We start from the raw sequence: 18704 nt of genomic DNA on the forward strand, positions 1-18704 counted from the left end.
GTACCAAAGCAATTGAACCTGATGCTTGGATGATGATTTAAGTGTTGGACCGAATTGGAAAGGTCGGATACAGCCAAGTCGAGGCAGCGGAGCCAGGCTCAAGAGTGTATCAAAGCAACTGAACCTAATGTTTGGATGACGACTTAGGCAGCGGGACAGATTGAGAAGGTCAGGGTGTCGGGGTGAAGGAATAACCGGTTCAACTAGGTGCTCTGGTTTGAGCTGAGCTAAGGGTCCGTGGTCAGTCTCTCTTCGTGGACTTCAGGTCAGAACACTATTTGCTTGCATTTATTGCTCATATAATTTGTTTTTTTTCTCTGCACATTGGGTGGTCTTCTGTCTTGTAATTTCTTCTGGGTTTCTTTGTTTCATGGCTGCCTGTTAGAAGACTAATCTCAAGGTTGTATAATGTATAAATACTTTGATATTAAATGTACTTTGAACTTTGAGGTCTGATTGTTATTCCATATTTTTGCCTATTCATAACAACTTATTGTCCCTTGGTTATGAAATATTTACCTACCTCTTCCTTAAAACTATTCAGAATCTCTGCTTCTATTAGCTTTTGAGAAAGGTGGGGGGGGGGGGTTCCACAGATTAACAAGTAACTGAAACAAGAATTTTGCCTCATCTCTTTCCTGGGTTCTGAGTGGTTTAACAACAACATGAAAGATTGGTCAGGTGTAGGCATAAATGGAAGAAACAGAATTACTGTATCTAAAAGTACAAATGGAAAATGCTACAGATGCTGAAAAGCTAAAGCAAAAACAGAAAATGCTGCAAGTGCTCAGATTGTTGAGTCAAGAAGCCTGCAACATGATAATTTGAAAGATTGTCTGCCCTGCCATAACTCAAGATGACATTGAGTTTCAGGAGGGCAGTGAGAAAGAGGAAGGTCAAAGTGGGAGTAAGATGACAAAATGAAGTGTAATGTATCCAGGAATTTATGGCAGCATCTGTAAAACTGAATGTATGTGTTAGGAAAAGGATTAGGTTTCCCCAGTACAAGGAGATTCAAAAGATGTGGTGAATGGAATAGAGACAGGAACAGCTCATGGCCTCACCACCACTTGGCATTTGGAGAGAGGGCAGAGCAAGATTATCCTGTGATTGCATAGGAAGGTATCATGGGAAAAAGAAGGTATATTAGTCTAAAGTGTGCAAAGAGCGAACATTCTATACGAAAGTTTCATCACAAACAAGAGATAACGTCAACGTTTCGGGCCAAGACCCTTCATCAGGACGTTTTCCAGTCCTGGTGAAGGCTCTTGGCATGAAATATTGACGGTACTCTTTTCCACAGATGCTGCCTGGCCTGCTGAGTTCCTCCAGCATTTTGTGTTGGGATCCTATATGAAAGATTACAGGCAATAATAAAATGATAGAAAGACAATTATCTCAGTTGATTATTTTCCAAACACCTCATATCTTTTCATTCATATGATTTATATTGTAACATCCTCAAACAAAGTCAGTAACCTGAATTTTTTTATATCTTGACCCATCTTGATACCAGCCCCGACTGGATGCAGCAGGACTGCAAAGATTGGTTCTGATCTATCAGCTGCTCTATTGTTTACTCTGACTTCATCAAACACCTTCTGCTGCTAGCATTTTTATGTTGTGGGGTAGAGGCAAAGGTAGCTCTTTGTTAGATATACAGTACCTGTCATAACTGTCTCCTTAATAACCAGGGTTAGACCTTGGGCTTGATAGGAATATAACAGAAAGAGTTAAGTACATTTACACGGCATGCTGTCAGTAAAAAGCAGCATTCATCATCAAAGACCCCCACTATCTAGACAATGCTCTCTTCTTGCTACTACCATCAGGCAGGAGGTACTGAATCATTCAGACCCATACAACCAAATTCAGGAGCAATTATTACCCTATAACTATCAGACACCTAGGCTCCTTGGTAATGGTGCAAAGAGCACATTGCCTCACAAACCACCCACCAGGAAGCCTGTCTTCTTCTCAAGTGGTCTCATCATTTATATCACACCCACAAAAACTTCCCACAAACCTTCAATCCAATAGAATAACTGACTAGGAAGAATAGTTGTGGTCTCACCAGACGGGCAGCTTGTTTTTAGATATTCCAGCTAGTTGTTACATAATCGCCTCCTCATAGAGTCATGGGACCAGGTTTGGCTCCTTGTTTGATGTGTAACCCTCAGGTTCTGTCGGCTGTGGGAGTCCAGGGAAGACAATCTCTGGCCCCACCAAACATGTGAGATTGAGGTGCAAAACCTCCTGCTTGTGTGGATGCTGCATGATGTGTCCCCCTGTTACAAATCAGTACCACAAGATAACAGACAGTACACCATATGCAATTAAATGATCTAGCTTTATAATTCTGAATTTGATGAAAGGGTTAGTAAAGAAAACAAAAAGTAAAGGGCCCATTTTAATGGAACAGACTAATGTGTGCAAGTTGGAGCGCACGGTTTCCTTTCCACTGGTCTTCCATCAACTCTCGGCCCCACTCCTTTCTGGTGTCCATGACCTCTCCTTTCAGGCATCTTCTTTCCCCAGCTTCTGCTGAACAGAAGACCCAGATCACCTCGGTCTCAAGCACACAACAAAAAAAAAGCCCCCTTCATCGGACGGTGCACTTTCCAAAGCCCCCATTATCTCTAGTCATAACCCAAACACTACTGCTACAGAAAAACCATTACATCAGCAGGGAAACCTTTCCCAGGGTGTTACAGATGGTAATGTGAGAGTGAGTGGGCCGCTGGGCTATGAGGTTGTAAACTATGATGCAATAAAATTTGGTTGCTGCTATTGGCTCACGGTACATCATACATGCCAAGTTTCCAGCTCTATTCTCAATCTGTACCAAATCGGGAGTACTCATTGTGAAAGTGGGGTTTTATCTCCACAAGGACCGTACAGTGATCAGTCTGACCAGTCGCAAGCAGGTTCAGTACTTCTGGATTTTACAGGTTGTTGAGGAAGTGTATCCTTCTGTCACCATCTATATCAGTCCTCGTCTAGCAGCTTGGTCCTGCAGAGGGAGGTGCGGACAGCCCAGCCCATCTGCAGATGTGAACTTCCCACTATTCAGGACATTAACAAAGACAGGTGTGTAAAAAGGGCCCGAAAGAGACCCAAGTCACCCCAACCACAAATTGTTCCAACTGCTACCATCCAAGAAAAGGTACTGCACCATAAAAACCAGGACCAACAGTCTTCTTTCACCAGGCCATCAGACTGCTTAAATCAAGCTAATGCAACTGTATTACTATGTTAAATTGACTATCTGGTTGTATATAATATTTATTATATATTACTATAATTGTACATTGCACATTTAGATGGTGATGTAACATAAGGATTTTTACTCCTCATGTATATGAAGGATATAAGTAATGAAGTGAATTCAATTCAATTCAAACAAGAGAAAATCTGTAGATGCTGGAAATCAAAAGAATGCACACAAAATGCTAGAGGAACACAGCAGACCAGGCAGGCTATCATCTCCTTCTAGTGCTTCTCCCCCTTCCCTTATTCCATGGCCTACTGTCATCTCCTATCAGATTCCCCCTTCTCCCATCATTATCTCTTCTACCAATCTGCTTCCCAGCTCTTTACTTCACCCGCCCTCTCGCACGGTTTCACCTATCACCTACAACCTTCTATTTCTTCCTCTCCTCTCCTCACCTTCTTACTCTTCTCTTTTTCCCAGTCCTGATGAAGGGACTTGGCCTGAAACATTGACTGTTTACTCTTTTCCATAGAAGCCACCTGGCCTGCTGAGTTCTTCCAGCATTTTGTGTGCATTATTTGTTTTTTATGACTTGGATAGAACACAAAATATAGAACATAAAAATTTACAGCACATTGCAGGCCCACAATGTTGTGCCGACCATGTAACCAACTCTAGAGACTGCCTAGGATTTCCCTAGTGCATAGCCCTCTGTTTTTCTATGCTCCATGTACCTATTTAAGCGTCTCTTAAAAGACCCTATTGTATCCACTTCCACCACCATCGCCAGCAGTGCAATCCATGCACCCACCACTCTCTCTGTGAAAAGCTTACCTCTGACATCCCCTTGGTACCTATTTCCCAGCAGCTTAAAGCCATGCCTCCTTGTGTTAGCCATGTCAGCCCTGGGAAAAAGCCTCTGTCTAGTCACACGTTCAATGCCCCTCATCACCTTATGCACCTCTATCAGGTCGCCTTTCATCCTCCATTGCTCCAAGGAGAAAAGGCTGAGTTCACTCAACCTATTCTCATGAGGTACACCCTCCAATCCAGGCAACATCCTTGTAATCTCCTCTGCACTCTCTCTATAGTATCCACATCCTTCCTGTAGTGAGGAGACCAGAACTGGACATAGTACTCCAAGTGGGGTCTAACTAAAGTCGTACATAGCTGTAACATTACCTCACGGTCCTTGAATTCAATCCCATGGTTGACGAACGCCTACGTACCATATGCCTTCTCAACAACATTGTCAACCTGTACAGCAGCTTTGAGTGTCCTATTGACATGGACTCCAAGATCTCTCACACTGCCAAGGGTCTTATCATTAATATTATATTCTGTCTTCAAATTGGACCTACCAAAATGAACCACTTCACATTTGTGTTAAACTCTATCTGCCACTGCTCAGCCCACTTCTGCATCCTATCAATGATCCACTGTAACCTCTGACAGCCCTCCACACTACACACAACACCCCCAACCTTTGTGTCATCAGCAAACTTACTAACCCACCCTTCTATATCTTCATTCAGGTCATTTATAAAAATCACAAAGAGGAGGGGTCCCAGAACAGATCCCTGCAGAACACTACTGGTCACTGACCTCCATGCAGAATGTGAACATTCAACAACTGCCCTTTGCCTTCTGTGGGCAAGCCAATTCTGGATCCACAAAGCAAGGTCTCCTTCGATCCCATGCCTCCTTACTTTCTGAAGGAGCCTTGCTTCACTGAGCTTTGTTACATCTGTAGCTTAGTTATTGCTAGTGCTACTGAGTGCCTTTTAGCCTTGTCACTGAGGCTTTAATTTAGAGCCTTGTTTCACAGCGTATCTCCAAAATGGTGTCTAGCGTGGAAAAGTATCGTTTCAACAACCAGTCAGCTGCTGGAGTAAATGCCACACAGTCATGGGGAGAACATACAAACTCCTTATTAACATGGCCAAGAATCGAACCCAGTCTTACTGCTTGTGTTGTAAAACATTGCACTAACAGCTCTGCTACCGAGCAGCCATTAGAACTAGAAAAAAGTACACCTTCTGGAAAAGGCAAACCTTGAGAGGAACGGCATCCTCATAGGATAGGTTTCATTGTCAAGAATGAGTTAGTCTGAGACTAGTCACTCCCACATATGATGTGGACATCTCATGACCTTTTATCATGATCATCAGCAATCATGTCCCAACCTTGGAGGGTAGAGATGAGACCAAAGTGGATTCCTATTCCAACCTTGCCAGTGGCTCAGTCTTCCCCTCGGCAACTTCAGTTCTAACCTTGGAAAGACTGCACACCACCAGAGAAGTAAGGAAAGAGTAATCAAATCTAATTCCAGTGGCAATCTCCACAGATTCCCATCTTGACGAAAAGCTCTGAAAACTGCCTTATCGTAACCAATAGCTTATTTCGCCAGAAAGACAAGTAGCAAGACATCATATCAATACCAGTGATCCAGGCACTGGTACCTGTTAGGGATTATCATCAACTGAGATATGAGAAACATGACACCTGCATTGTCAATGACTTGGCAGGTTCCGAGGTCCATCACCGAGCCCACTTGTTATCACAATCAGCTCTGCTCAAAATCAATGGCACAAATGGAACACCTGGCAAGGCACTGGGATATTGGGCACTTCATCAGGAGCATTCAGAAACCCGTTTAACTGACCGGATGAGCACAGGAACTCACAACCCGCCCACCCACATCCTGCATGACCTTTGTTGGCTTCATTTGCCTCCTGAGATCCCACTGTATTGAAATGAATTAAATCATACTTAATTCCAAGGACTGCCGTAGAAGAGAAGAAGAATTCCCGAGGGAAACACAGTTGAAATATCTTGGAAGAGACCCAAATTGGAATTCCATCCTTACAGGGAAAAAAAAATTTAAATCCCTTTCAAAACCCCAAAGAAGGTAATTCCGATGCATGAGGTCGAGGGGGAAAACCACTACTTACTCCCTCAGTCTCACGGAGTAAGAGTTACCTCAATATCTCAGGACCTCTCTGGCTTCCAGCAATCCTTCTTTCCATTCAGCTGTGTTCTTATTTGCTCTGACATAACCTTTGCTCTGGTTATTTGGGGAAGCACATCTCAGACAGAAGTCTAAAAGTCTGTCTGTCCCAATACTGATCTATTATCGCATATTAAGAGCTCGAGTATTTTGGTTTCAATTGATAAAAACTCACAAATGCACCCTAATGGCCACTTCAAAAACCAGCTTTACTTTCATCAAGGACGCCTCTTGTTAGCAATAAATGGCAATCATGCAGAATTTACATTTTCTTTTATTTTGCTCAAAGATTATTTTTCATGGCTTTTAAATGACTCATAAAGATCATTGACCAATTTCATTGTTCGTGGGTTATGCTAGTAACTGGTGTGTAGGTGGTGCTGAATTTTACTCAGTTAATATGACTTTCATTGTGCAGGCATTTTTGCTGATTTGAACAGATGCACTTTATAGAGACTGAGGCTTCACATGACTGAAGTGTTTTATAAGACCTGAAGATGTCTGATATTGCTGAACATTGATGAAAACTGGAACTAAATTACCAATAACAATGAACATATTCAAGCTCTACCTGTGTGTGGACCTTGTAGAACTATTACCCTACTGCTTTGATACATGCATGTGGCCTCGCACATAGAAACCATACTTTTCCTCTAGTCAAGTCAAGTCAAGTCACTTTTTATTGTCATTTCAGCCATAACTGCTGGTACAGTACACAGTAAAAACGAGACATTTTTCAGGACCATGGTGTTACATGAAACAGTGCAAAAACTAGACTGAGCTACGTAAAAAAACAACACAGAAAAAAACTACACTAGACTACAGACCTACCCAGGACTGCATAAAGTACAGAAAACAGTGCAGGCATTACAATAAATAATAAACAAGACAATAGGGCAGTAAATTGGTGTCAGTCCAGGCTCTGGGTATTGACGTGTCTGATAGCTTGGGGGAAGAATCTGGTCGTGAGAGCCCGAATGCTTTTCCCAGATGGCAGGAGGGAGAAGAATTTGTATGAGGGGTGCGTGGTTCTACTGGTTCTCCTTGACCATAGTCTCCTAGCTTACTCTCCTTGGCTTTACTTAGGGGGATGTTACCAGGACTGGAGGGCTTAGTTTATAAGGAGAGGCTGCCTACAAGAGACTTCATTGCCCAGAGCACAGAAAGCTGAAGGGCAACCTCAGAGAGGTTTATAAAATCATGAGAGACATAGGTAAGGTAAATAGCCAGAGACTTTTTCCCAGGGTAGAGCAAAACTAGAGGACATAGGTTTAAAATGGGAGCAGAAATATTTAAAAGAGGCCTGAGGGGCAACATTTTCAACACGGAGCAACTCAGGCAGCACAGACAAGTTGTGTGGAAAGGCCTGCTCCTGTGCTCTAGATCTCCAAGACTTCATGACTCTAAATCGTGTCCATCAGCCACTTATTACAAAGTCAACAAACCTAGGTGTTCAGGAACTTTCTACAATGGAAATTCCTCTTTTAAACTCAGTCCCATTTGTGAGTATCCAGACTCCACCACCACCACTTTATAATCCTGTCACTTTTGCTAAGTCTACAGCATGACTGCCTTCTGGGACCTATTCCAAAAACCCTTTCCTTCTCTTCTTGACAGGGGAGTGTATCCAGCTGGTCCCTGAGCTCATCACTCCTCCGCTTTAGCAACACAAGCATCTGACACTCTGGGCTTATGCACTCATCCGGGAGTAGTCATTCAATTCAAATTTGATCATGCTCTAAGTTCAAGAATCTGTTTAAAATAAAATTTCATGATCAGACATATTGAACTAATTTTGAGATCACGTTGTCTTTCGAACAAAAAAATGAGAATTTTAGTTCTAATAATTCTATTATTTGAATATGTGTAAGTATTATTCGATATTGAAAACAATTAAGCAAATGTGGGTTTGTCAAATAATGACTTGGGATATTGGTTTTTAATATACGCGATGACTGTTTTTCAACTTGAATGACACCCATCACCCTTGAAACTGACGACTTAAAATCTACAGGCAAGCACACACTTTAAAGGTAATTGCTTTTAGCATTCTCTTCAAAAGACACAATATTGTCTGGCTATGTTTTCATCACCAGCACATTGTTCAGTGTAGGTCACTTTGAAGTGTATCGTGTAATGACAGGGCTGTTGTGCTGACTGTCAGTAATTTTATTGAACGGCTTAACTAAAATGTGTATTGACATTTTGAACGCAGTACCTAAATACTTCTAATTGAAAGACAGAAAATGCTAAATTCCATTATTAATTCTGAGCAAGTTTTACTGAGTCTGAAAAGAAGGAATTTTCACCTATTCGCAAGGTTAGGGTGTTCCAAAGTGTAATTACTATTTCAACGGAGGATTACAGTTTCAAATTTCCCATTTTGTTATAAACACTGACACACCACAGCAGCGTTAACAGGTTGCATTATGTTATAGGATAATTTCTATGATAGAAGTAGCTGTACTTAATTGCCTACCTGTTGAATTTAACATGCATCTAATTCGTCTTCTTGACCTCTATTTTTGATAGGCCCTAAATGTATCTGAATTTGTAATTAGTTGTAGTTGAAAAGTGAAATGATAGTTATACTTGAAATTTAGACACGTCTTAAAATGCTGCAAAACAATTTAAAATTGATTTCAATCTAAAGATTCAAAAGTTATGCTGCTGAATTTGTATAAAGAAATGACTCAGCAATCAAAAAATTATTGATGGTACAGCACTCAGTATTGCAGATTAATAAAAATCTGTGCATTGTGGGATTTCATTTGGTAAAGTAACTTTTGAGATTTCCCAGAAGTTCAAAACTGGGTCCCTTGAGGGAGCTGAGTGGTTCTTTTTTCAAACCATAATATGCATTCACTTTAATATGTATTTTGAACAGGCAGGCGAGACAGAGTGAATTCATGGCATGGCACTAAGAACTTTTCTGATAAATTGAGAGAAGCACTGTACAAATCAAAAGCAAAAGAAGGCAGTCAACCTAATAATTATCTCCATTAAACAGTGTTTGTGATTTTGTACAATCCTTTCTGTTGATTGATGAGTTAAAGATTAGCCATGTGACAATGACTACAAACGCAGGTCAGAGGCCAAGCATTCTGTGATGTGAATCGCATCTTGGTTTCCACAGAATTCTTTACAAATGCTGTTTAGAACATTTTGGCTTGACCTAAATGCAGGTTAGAGTTACAAAAAAGAATTAGGAGTATGACAGAATGCCCAGTTTTGAATAATTACAGGCACAATAAGTTTGGAGGTCTGATTTCTACTGTTTGATTAGAGTTGCTTAGATTCCTTCAACCCCCACAATTCTGTGGCTGTACTGTACCACCTGCAGGTAGGGTATGTCACATCTGGAATTATTTCCAGGTAGTGGACGATTTCCTTCCACACTGCTCTGACGTATTAGGAAATCGCGTACTAGGCAAGTTACAGCAGTGGTTTGCCATTTCCTTCTGGCGGGTGAGTTTTTTTTTAAAGAGGTCACCAGCTCTTAATGGGAGCCGGCTGGATTCGAACTCGGGACCTCTCGCCCCAAAGTCCAGCACTGATGTCACCACGCCACCAGCCGGCTACCTGCAAGTATTCCTTGATTTATGAAAATTATGGGCTCATGAAGCAAAATCTTGGTACTGAAGAGGTTAGGTGAAATGAATTAAGGGTATTTTGATGAAGCTGCATTCCAAAGGAAGAAGAGAGGTATGTTATTCATTTTAGACAAAAATGGAATCATAAATAAGAACATGCACTCTAAAAAATAAACTTTCAAGTAAAAATTCAAATAAAACATTTGTATAGTGAGGATTACACTTCCATCAAAGGTTTATGTTGAATGAACCAACTAGAACTCTCCCTGTTGGCATATTGTTCAAGGACCCCAGAGACTTCAAGTAATGGGCAAAAGATACCGCGAGGAGTATAAGGAAAATTACTTTTATTCATAATGCTATGATCCAGAACACTACCTTTGAGGGTTGTGGAAGGAGAAACAATCAGAACTTTCAGAACAGAACTGGATGAAAATAATTTGCTGTCAGTGGAGTTGGAGTAAGAGAGATGGATTGACTGAAATTTCTGTGCTGAGACCTGCCATGAACTCATTGAGATGGATGGTTTTCATCTGCTGCACAATGATTTCATGATTTCTTGGCTCCATTTTAAAATGAGTTGGATGAATACATTGCCAATTGTAATATGAAAAATACAGGATTCATGAATGCAACTTGATTATTTCAAAAGTATCAAGTTACGCGAGTCTCATGCCAAGAAAATGGTGAAGAGTGCACAACATGAGATTAGATAAAGATTCAGTTTCCACTTTATCAGGTACCTCCTGTACCTAATATAATGGCCACTGAGTGTACGTTCATGGTCTTCTGTTGCTGTGGCCCATCCACTTTAAGGTTCAACATGTTGCACTTTTGGAGATGGTCCTCTGCACAACACTGTTGTCAAGTTACTGAGTTACCAGTACTGAGTTGCCAGTATTTGAGTTACTGGCACCTTCCTGTCAATTTGAACCAGTCTGGCTATTCCTCCTCTGACCTTTCTCATTAACAAGCCATTCTCGCCCACAGCACTGTCACTCACTGGATGTGTTTTTTTTTGTTTTTTGCACCATTCTTTATAAACTCAGGATATTGCTGTACATGAAAATCCCAGAAGATCAGCAGTTTCTGAGATACTCAAACCACCCCATCTGGCACCAGCAATTCTTCCATTGTCAAAGTCACTTAGATCACATTTCTTTCCCATTTAACCTCTTGCAACACGCATAAAATGCTGGAGGAACTCAGCAGGTTAGGAATTGAATAAACAGTAGACACAGAGGGCCAAGATCAGGACTGGAAAGGAAGGGAAAAGATACCGGAATAAAAAAGTGGTAGCGGGGAAGGAGGGTAGCATGAAGGTGATAGGTGAAGCCAGGTGGATATGAAAGGTAACAGGATGCAGAGGAAAGAATTAGAAAGGAGAGGATAGTGGACCTTAGGAGAGAGGGAAGGAGGAGGGGACCATGAGAGAGATAATAGGTAGATGAGAAGTAAGAGGCCAGAGTGGGAGTTAGAAGAAAGGGGGGGGGGAGACAAGCTATTTTTACCAGAAGGAAAAATTGATATTCATGCCATTGGGTTGGAGCCTTATATTCTGCCTGGTATTGTGAATAATGATTTCTCCTCCTCATTAAAAAATAAAATCCTCCCCCTCTCTTCTTGTATTCCTCATTCTGGTCTCTCACTTCTTCTCACCTGACTATCACCTCCCCCTGGGTCCCTTCCTTCTCTTTCTCCTATGGTCCACTCTCCTCTCCTATCAGATTCCTTCCTCTCCAGCCCTTTCCCATTCCTACCCACCCGGGTTCACCTATTACCTTCTAGCTATCCTCCTTCCCCTCCCCCCACTTTTTATTCTGGTATCTTTCCCGTTCCTTTCCAGTTCTGAAGAAGGGTTTCAGCCTGAAAAGTCGACTGTTTATTCAGTTGCATAGATGCTGCCTGACCTGCTGAGTTCCTCCAGCATTTTGTACATGTTGCTTTGGATTTCCAGCATCTGCATAATTTCTCATGTTTATGAATTGAAACATTTGACCATGTCCGCATGCTTTTATTCATTGAGTTGCTGCCACAGGATTGGCTGATTAGATATTTGCATAACGAGAGTGAGCACAGGTGTACCTGATAACGTGCCCACTGAGTACATATTCTGGAGATTTTCTCTAATCTTGAAACACAGAGGGAAATGTTTCTCTCCTCAGAAGGTGCCTGAGCGGAGAGAGATTTATTCAGCCAAATACCGTTCCACATTTCATGGCCCCATAGAGTAAATTCTACAAATGTCTTTTCCTGATATGGAGATTTATCCACTGACAGTGCACTTGAGAAACAGCAGCTATGTTTCTTCTGATTTTCCAACTACTAAAATGAATGTATGGAACATCATAGAATCCTTATCTGTACTATCCAGTGTGGACTTCAGTATTTGAGGCCCCAGCCAAAGGCGTTTATAAAATCTTTCCATTCTTCTGCTCACTCTAGAGAGTGCACAGATTTAAATTCCAGCAGAAACTATTTGAATTTAGTGAAGGAGTAACAAATTATTAGGTATTGAAACAGCTAAATGGAAGGCTGTATTTCGGAAGGCTGACAACTGTGTTGTCGAAAATTGTCTCAGATAAAAAAAATACTTGTCAGGAAAAACTTCAAAATGCTACTAAGTTTAGTTGACAGCAGTTCCACGGATTAGCAGTGCTCATTAGATTTATGCGAAAATGTAATTGGTGTAATTGTGGAAAAATGCTGTCCAAACCTTGGGATTTTATTAAATAGAAAGTGATCAGATGTCGTACAGTATGTATGGATTGTCTGAAGCAGTTGTACATACCAGTACAGCATGTATATTCCTGATGTGTGTTGCAGTTTTTCTATTTTTTTCCCTTTATAAAACTGAAAAAGTGCCTATAATGGCATGCTTACAAAAAGAACACTTTTTTTCTTCATAACATAAACACTATTCATTTTGCTTCTAGATTTCAATATATTTGCTTTTAAATAGTTAAGAACCAGTCAGCTACCCGTTTCTTTGTAGGACGCACTGATCAATGGTGCAATGTGGTGATAAGGGAGAACATGGCAAATGTTAATTAGTTAATATGACTTTGAATTGATTCTTACCAACTTCAATAGTTGGATCAAAAATCGATGCATCATCAGAGTGTAGATTCTTTACGAACTGAAGAGATTTTATTTTGCCCATATTAACAAAAAACATAGAAAAATTACCTAATTAAAACAAAATTTTAAAAGAAAATATTCAAGCCTCTTGCATAATATGTCATGGTTTTGACCTGAACTCACTTAATCTAAGAAATAAAATAAAACGCAGAATCTTTAGCTGTTACAGCTGAAGCTTCAGAGAGAACATTATTTTTCTTCCACTTCGATTTAGTCTCCATGAAAGCTTGAGATGAAGCAGCAACATTTTAAACCTCAATGACATCTGACAATTCCAGCAGAATAATTCATAAAAGCCTGCACAGATCTTCACCGGATATTATGCATTAACCCTTTTCCTCTCAATATGATGAAATTCAAATGCTCTTGTTTCAGAACTCCTTCTCCCCAGGGTTTTAACTTTTCACTGTTATCTTTTATTCCTGAAAGAGTTTGTTTGAGTTGGGGCATTGTTCTGTCATCACAGGATATGTTTTTGAACTTTCCTCTGGGTAACCCACTTAAGCAAGATACAGAAAATTGGTGGGCTGCTTTTCCAGGCTGCACCGAGAAGCCCAAAATTAAGATTGCGATTAGGAGACGGTTAACAAAAATGAGATTAGATTCAAAGCAACTTAATGTTTTGAACAGGGCATAGACCAGAGATAGGAGACAGAGAGTAGAAATTGGTATGTCTCAAGTTGTCAGGATGTGACAAAAGCTTTCTGGTCTTGGTTTGATATAAATCCCTTGGTTCATTTAGCTGAATTCTAAAATACTCCCAGTCATGAGGTTTGCTGTTATTTTTAACAATTTGATAAGGCCTTTCCTTAGATTTAATACTTTCTTTAATTTCTCTTGTCAGTTGTGAATGAAATATTGAAACACCTTTAGGTTTTCATGCCTTAAAGGATTTTTCTTGCAACTTGGGCTTTGTTTCTTTAATGCAAATCATTACTTTTCCACTGTCACCATCCTCAATAAACCACAATCAACAGTTCTCATAAGACCTCAGGATTTGCACTGGATAGATTTACAACCCAGGTTTTCAATTAAACTATCTTTTTCAGCCCATTGTTACATTGTATAATATTATGTTCAAAAACTCTATAAAAACAAGGTTATCAGTTTATTCTACTTTCCTTAACACAAAAATCTCTGACAAACACAAAAGTCTGCAAGAAATTAGGAAGTCAAAGAATCATGGAGTTCTGTGTAATTCTTGCAAGTCTTAACTGATCTGTTTCTCTTCTCTATGAAACCTAACTGATCTCTTGCAGTATGCTCATTATCAGTCTAAGGTCCAAAGCATATGATTATGGTAGTTAGTGCACCAGGTCAAGATGAACTATTCACAGTAAGGGCAGCAAAGCAGATGGATTTAGGAGGAAGGGAAGCTCGATAAAGAACTAGGGAGTGAAGTAGAGAAGCAGAGAGGAGGAAGACAATTGAAATTTTCCAGTTAATACCAGACGTATCATCCGATTGTCAAGTGATAGAGTGCAGGGGGCCATTCATGCCATCTTGATCATTCACTCCTCTGCATTTTCCCTAGAGCCCTGAAAATATCATCCATTCATGTTTTAATCCAATATTTCCTTTCAGACTTATTGTAGTCCATATCATGATAACTGGTAGCGTAAAAACAAAGTTCTTCATTGCACATCTGGTTAGATTGCAAACCATCTTTAATTAGGGTCCTCTGATTACTAACTCTTCAATAACTTTTGGTTATTTACTCCATCAAAATCACTTGTGATTTCTATAAGAGATAGGAGCAGTGAATTCCACAGATTCACCACCCTCTGGCTAAAGAAATTCCCCACATTCAAATTTCCATATGAGTATAGGGCCATCAGACATAGGAGCAAAATTAGACCATTCGGCCAATAGTCTGCTCCGCCAACCCATTATAGGCATTTTATTATCTCTCTCAACCTCTCTTGCCTTCTCCCTATAATCTTGGACACCCTTACTAATGAATTTATCAACCTCTGTTTTTAATATACCCAATGACCTGGCATTCACAGCTGATTCCACAGATTCCTAACTTGGGGTCCAAACTTGCTTAATGGTATTGGATCAGGTTGAGAACCCCTGGTTTGGAGGGATATGGGCCAAACACAGGAGAATTGAACTAGCTCCTGTATGCAGTTTAGTCAGAATGGACTAGCTGAGCTGAAAGACCTGTTCCTATGCTATACATCACTATAATTTCATGACTCTAGACCAGACTTTGCCAGAACAGCCTCAAAACTGACATTTATATTTCCTGACATTACTTGATACCCCAAAGCCTGGAGGAGTGCAACACTCTCTGGGGCAAATACTCATTTGATTTACCTCCCATTTACTGCCTTAAAGTGTTCACATTAGCACTAGTGCCTGCAGAGCCACATGGTAAACCATCTACAAAATTCACTACAGGAACTCTCCTTGGCTTCTTTGCAACACATGATGTTGGTCAGCTGGACGGACAAGTGCAAAGGTACTGCTTCAATTCTTGTCAAACCACCTAGATTTGAAGATACAGCACTGTTCATGGACAATTCGAAATCCTGGAACTCACCACCGAACAGAAATACCTTTTCCACAAGGATCACAGCACTGAAGAAGATGGGTTATCATTTTATAAAGGCAAGTTAAGACATTCATTACATGCTGGTTTTGTCATTATTTTGAAATAATTACACTCTATTTTCTGTCCCTTGACCATACTTGTATTCATACAGCCTCTGTCTCTTTAATGCCACATTCATTTGTGCTGCAAGTAAGTTATGGGTGTTCCAGAGTTATTTCTGGTACCCTGAGTTGTGATCATTTAGTCAAAGGCATTCATATTTTCAGCAGGTACAGGACATAACACAAGATGCTGCTATTTTCTCACTTTCCACTACTTGCTCATTATGAACATCAACAGTCTGTGGAAAATTACAGTAACAGCATAATAAGTATTAGCATCATACTGGCTCAAGGGTCAGCAAGCATCTGACCACTCAATGAGCTGCTGAACAAATAACAAAATGTAAACTGGTGATTCAGCAATTTGTCTCCCGCATAAAGACTAGCATAAAGAATCAGAAACAGGTTTAATATCACTGGCATATGTGAAATTTGTCGTTTGGCTGCAGCAGTGCAGAGCAATACATAATATAAAAAAGTATAAATTACAATGAGAAATATATATATTACTAAATAGTAATACATTATATTTGAGTTGAGGGCCTCCATCAGTCAGAGTTTACCATGGATATTGTGTCCTAACTATCTAGATATGCAAAGCCTGGACAGTACTATACAGAGAGCAAGCTTCTGCCCATGTAGCAGACTCCTCCTCTCCATGCTTCTGATGAAGTTTGGTACTAGAATCATCGCAGGAATTGTGTGTGATTATATATATATATATATATATATATTAAATATTCTTGGGCATAATACAAAAGATGCAAATGCAGTTCATTCCAATGAGAAGGAAGGATTCAAAGAGGGGGAAGGGGCCACAGTGGTTGACAAAGGAAGTCAGAGATTGTATAGCATTAAAGAAAAAGAAGTATGACAGGGCTAAAATGAGTAGGAATACAGATGATTGGGAAAGTTTTAAGGAACAGCAGATCTTAACTAAAAAAGCAATACGGAGAGAAAAAATCAGGTATGAGCTCAGTCTAGCCAGGAATATAAAAGGGGATAGCAAAAGCTTTTTTAGCTATGTGAAGAGAAAGAAGATAGTTAAGAACAATGTTGGCCCCTTGAAGAATGAATTGGGAGAAATTGTTATGGGAAACAGGGAAATGGCAACAGAATTTAATGCATACTTTAGATCTGTCTTCACCAGGGAGGACACAAGCAATCTCCCAGATGTATGGATGGGCCAGGGTCATAAGATATCAGAGGAATTGAGACAGATTGACATTAAGAAAGAAACTGTGATGAGTAGACTGGTAGGACTGAAGGCTAATAAATCCCCGGGTCCAGATGGTCTGCATCCGAGGGTTCTAAAAGAGGTGGCTCAGGAAATTGCGAATGCATTGGTAATCATTTTCCAATGTTCCTTAGATTCAGGATCAGTTCCTGAAGATTGGAGAGTGGCTAATGTTGTCCCACTTTTCAAGAAGGGAGGGAAGGAGAAAACGGAGAACTATCGCCCTGTTAGCCTAATGTCAGTCGTGGGGAAGATGCTTGAGTCCATTATTAAGGACGAAATAGTGGCACATATAGATGGCAGAAATAGGATTAGGCCGAGCCAGCATGGATTTACCAAGGGCAAATCATGCTTGACTAATCTGTTGGAGTTTTTTGAGGGAGTAACAAGGATGTTAGATGAGGGTAAGCCAGTAGATGTTGTGTACCTAGATTTTCAGAAGGCATTCGATAAGGTGCCACATAGGAGATTGGTGAGTAAAATCAGAGCTCATGGTATTGGGGGCAGGGTTTCAACATGGATAGAAAACTGGTTGGCAGATAGAAAGCAAAGGGTAGCAGTGAATGGGTGTTTCTCAGACTGGCTGGAGGTGACTAGTGGGGTACCACAGGGCTCTGTATTGGGACCACAGCTCTTTACGATTTATGTCAATGATTTAGATGAGGGCATTGAAAACTATATCAGCAAGTTTGCTGACGATACTAAACTGGGTGGCAGTGTGACATGCGAAGAGGACGTTAGGAGAATACAGGGAGACTTGGATAGGTTGGGTGAGTGGGCAGATACTTGGCAGATGTCATTCAATGTGAATAAATGTGAAGTTATCCACTTTGGAAGCTGGAACAAGAGGGCAGAGTATTGTCTGAACGGTGTCGAGTTAGGTAAGGGAGAAATGCAAAGAGACCTAGGAGTCCTAGTTCACCAGTCAATGAAGGTGAATGAGCAAGTGCAACAGGCAGTGAAGAGGGCAAATGGAATGTTGGCCTTTGTTACAAGGGGAATTGAATACAAGAGCAAGGATGTTCTTTTGCATTTGTACAGGGCCCTGGTGAGACCACACCTGGAATATTGTGTACAGTTTTGGTCTCCAGGTTTAAGGAAGGACATTCTGGCAATTGAGGAAGTGCAGCGTAGATTCACTAGGTTGATTCTTGGGATGGCAGGGCTGTCTTACGCAGAGAGATTGGAGAGATTGGGCTTGTACACGCTGGAATTGAGGAGATTGAGAGGGGATCTGATTGAAACGTTTAAGATAATTAAAGGATTTGATAGGATTGAGGCAGGAAATATGTTCCAGATGTTGGGAGAGTCCAGTACCAGAGGGCATGGATTGAGAATAAGAGGTCAGTTATTTAAAACAGAGTTGAGGAAGAGCTTCTTCTCCCAGAGAGTTGTGGAGGTGTGGAATGCACTGCCTCGGAAGACGGTGGAGGCCAATTCTCTGGATGCTTTCAAGAAGGAGCTGGATAGATATCTGATGGATAGGGGAATCAAGGGATATGGGGACAAGGCAGGGACTGGGTATTGATAGTGAATGACCAGCCATGATCTCAGAATGGCGGTGCAGACTCGAGGGGCCGAATGGTCTACTTCTGCACCTATTGTCTATTGTCTATTGTCTAAATATTGATTTATTGTCTGTTCAGAAATCTGAATAGCAGAGGGGAAGTAGCTGTTTCTAAAACACCTAGTATGAAACGTCAGGCTCCAGTACATCCTCCTTGATGATAGCAATGAGAAGAGGGCCGACTGATGTGGGTCCTTAATGACGGATACTGCTTTTGAGGCATCACTTTTTAAAGGTGTCCTCAGTGCTGAGGGGGCTAGTACCCATGATGGAGATGGCAG

The sequence above is a fragment of the Hypanus sabinus genome, chromosome 7 (assembly GCF_030144855.1).
Source record: "Hypanus sabinus isolate sHypSab1 chromosome 7, sHypSab1.hap1, whole genome shotgun sequence".
Classification (NCBI taxonomy): domain Eukaryota; kingdom Metazoa; phylum Chordata; class Chondrichthyes; order Myliobatiformes; family Dasyatidae; genus Hypanus; species Hypanus sabinus.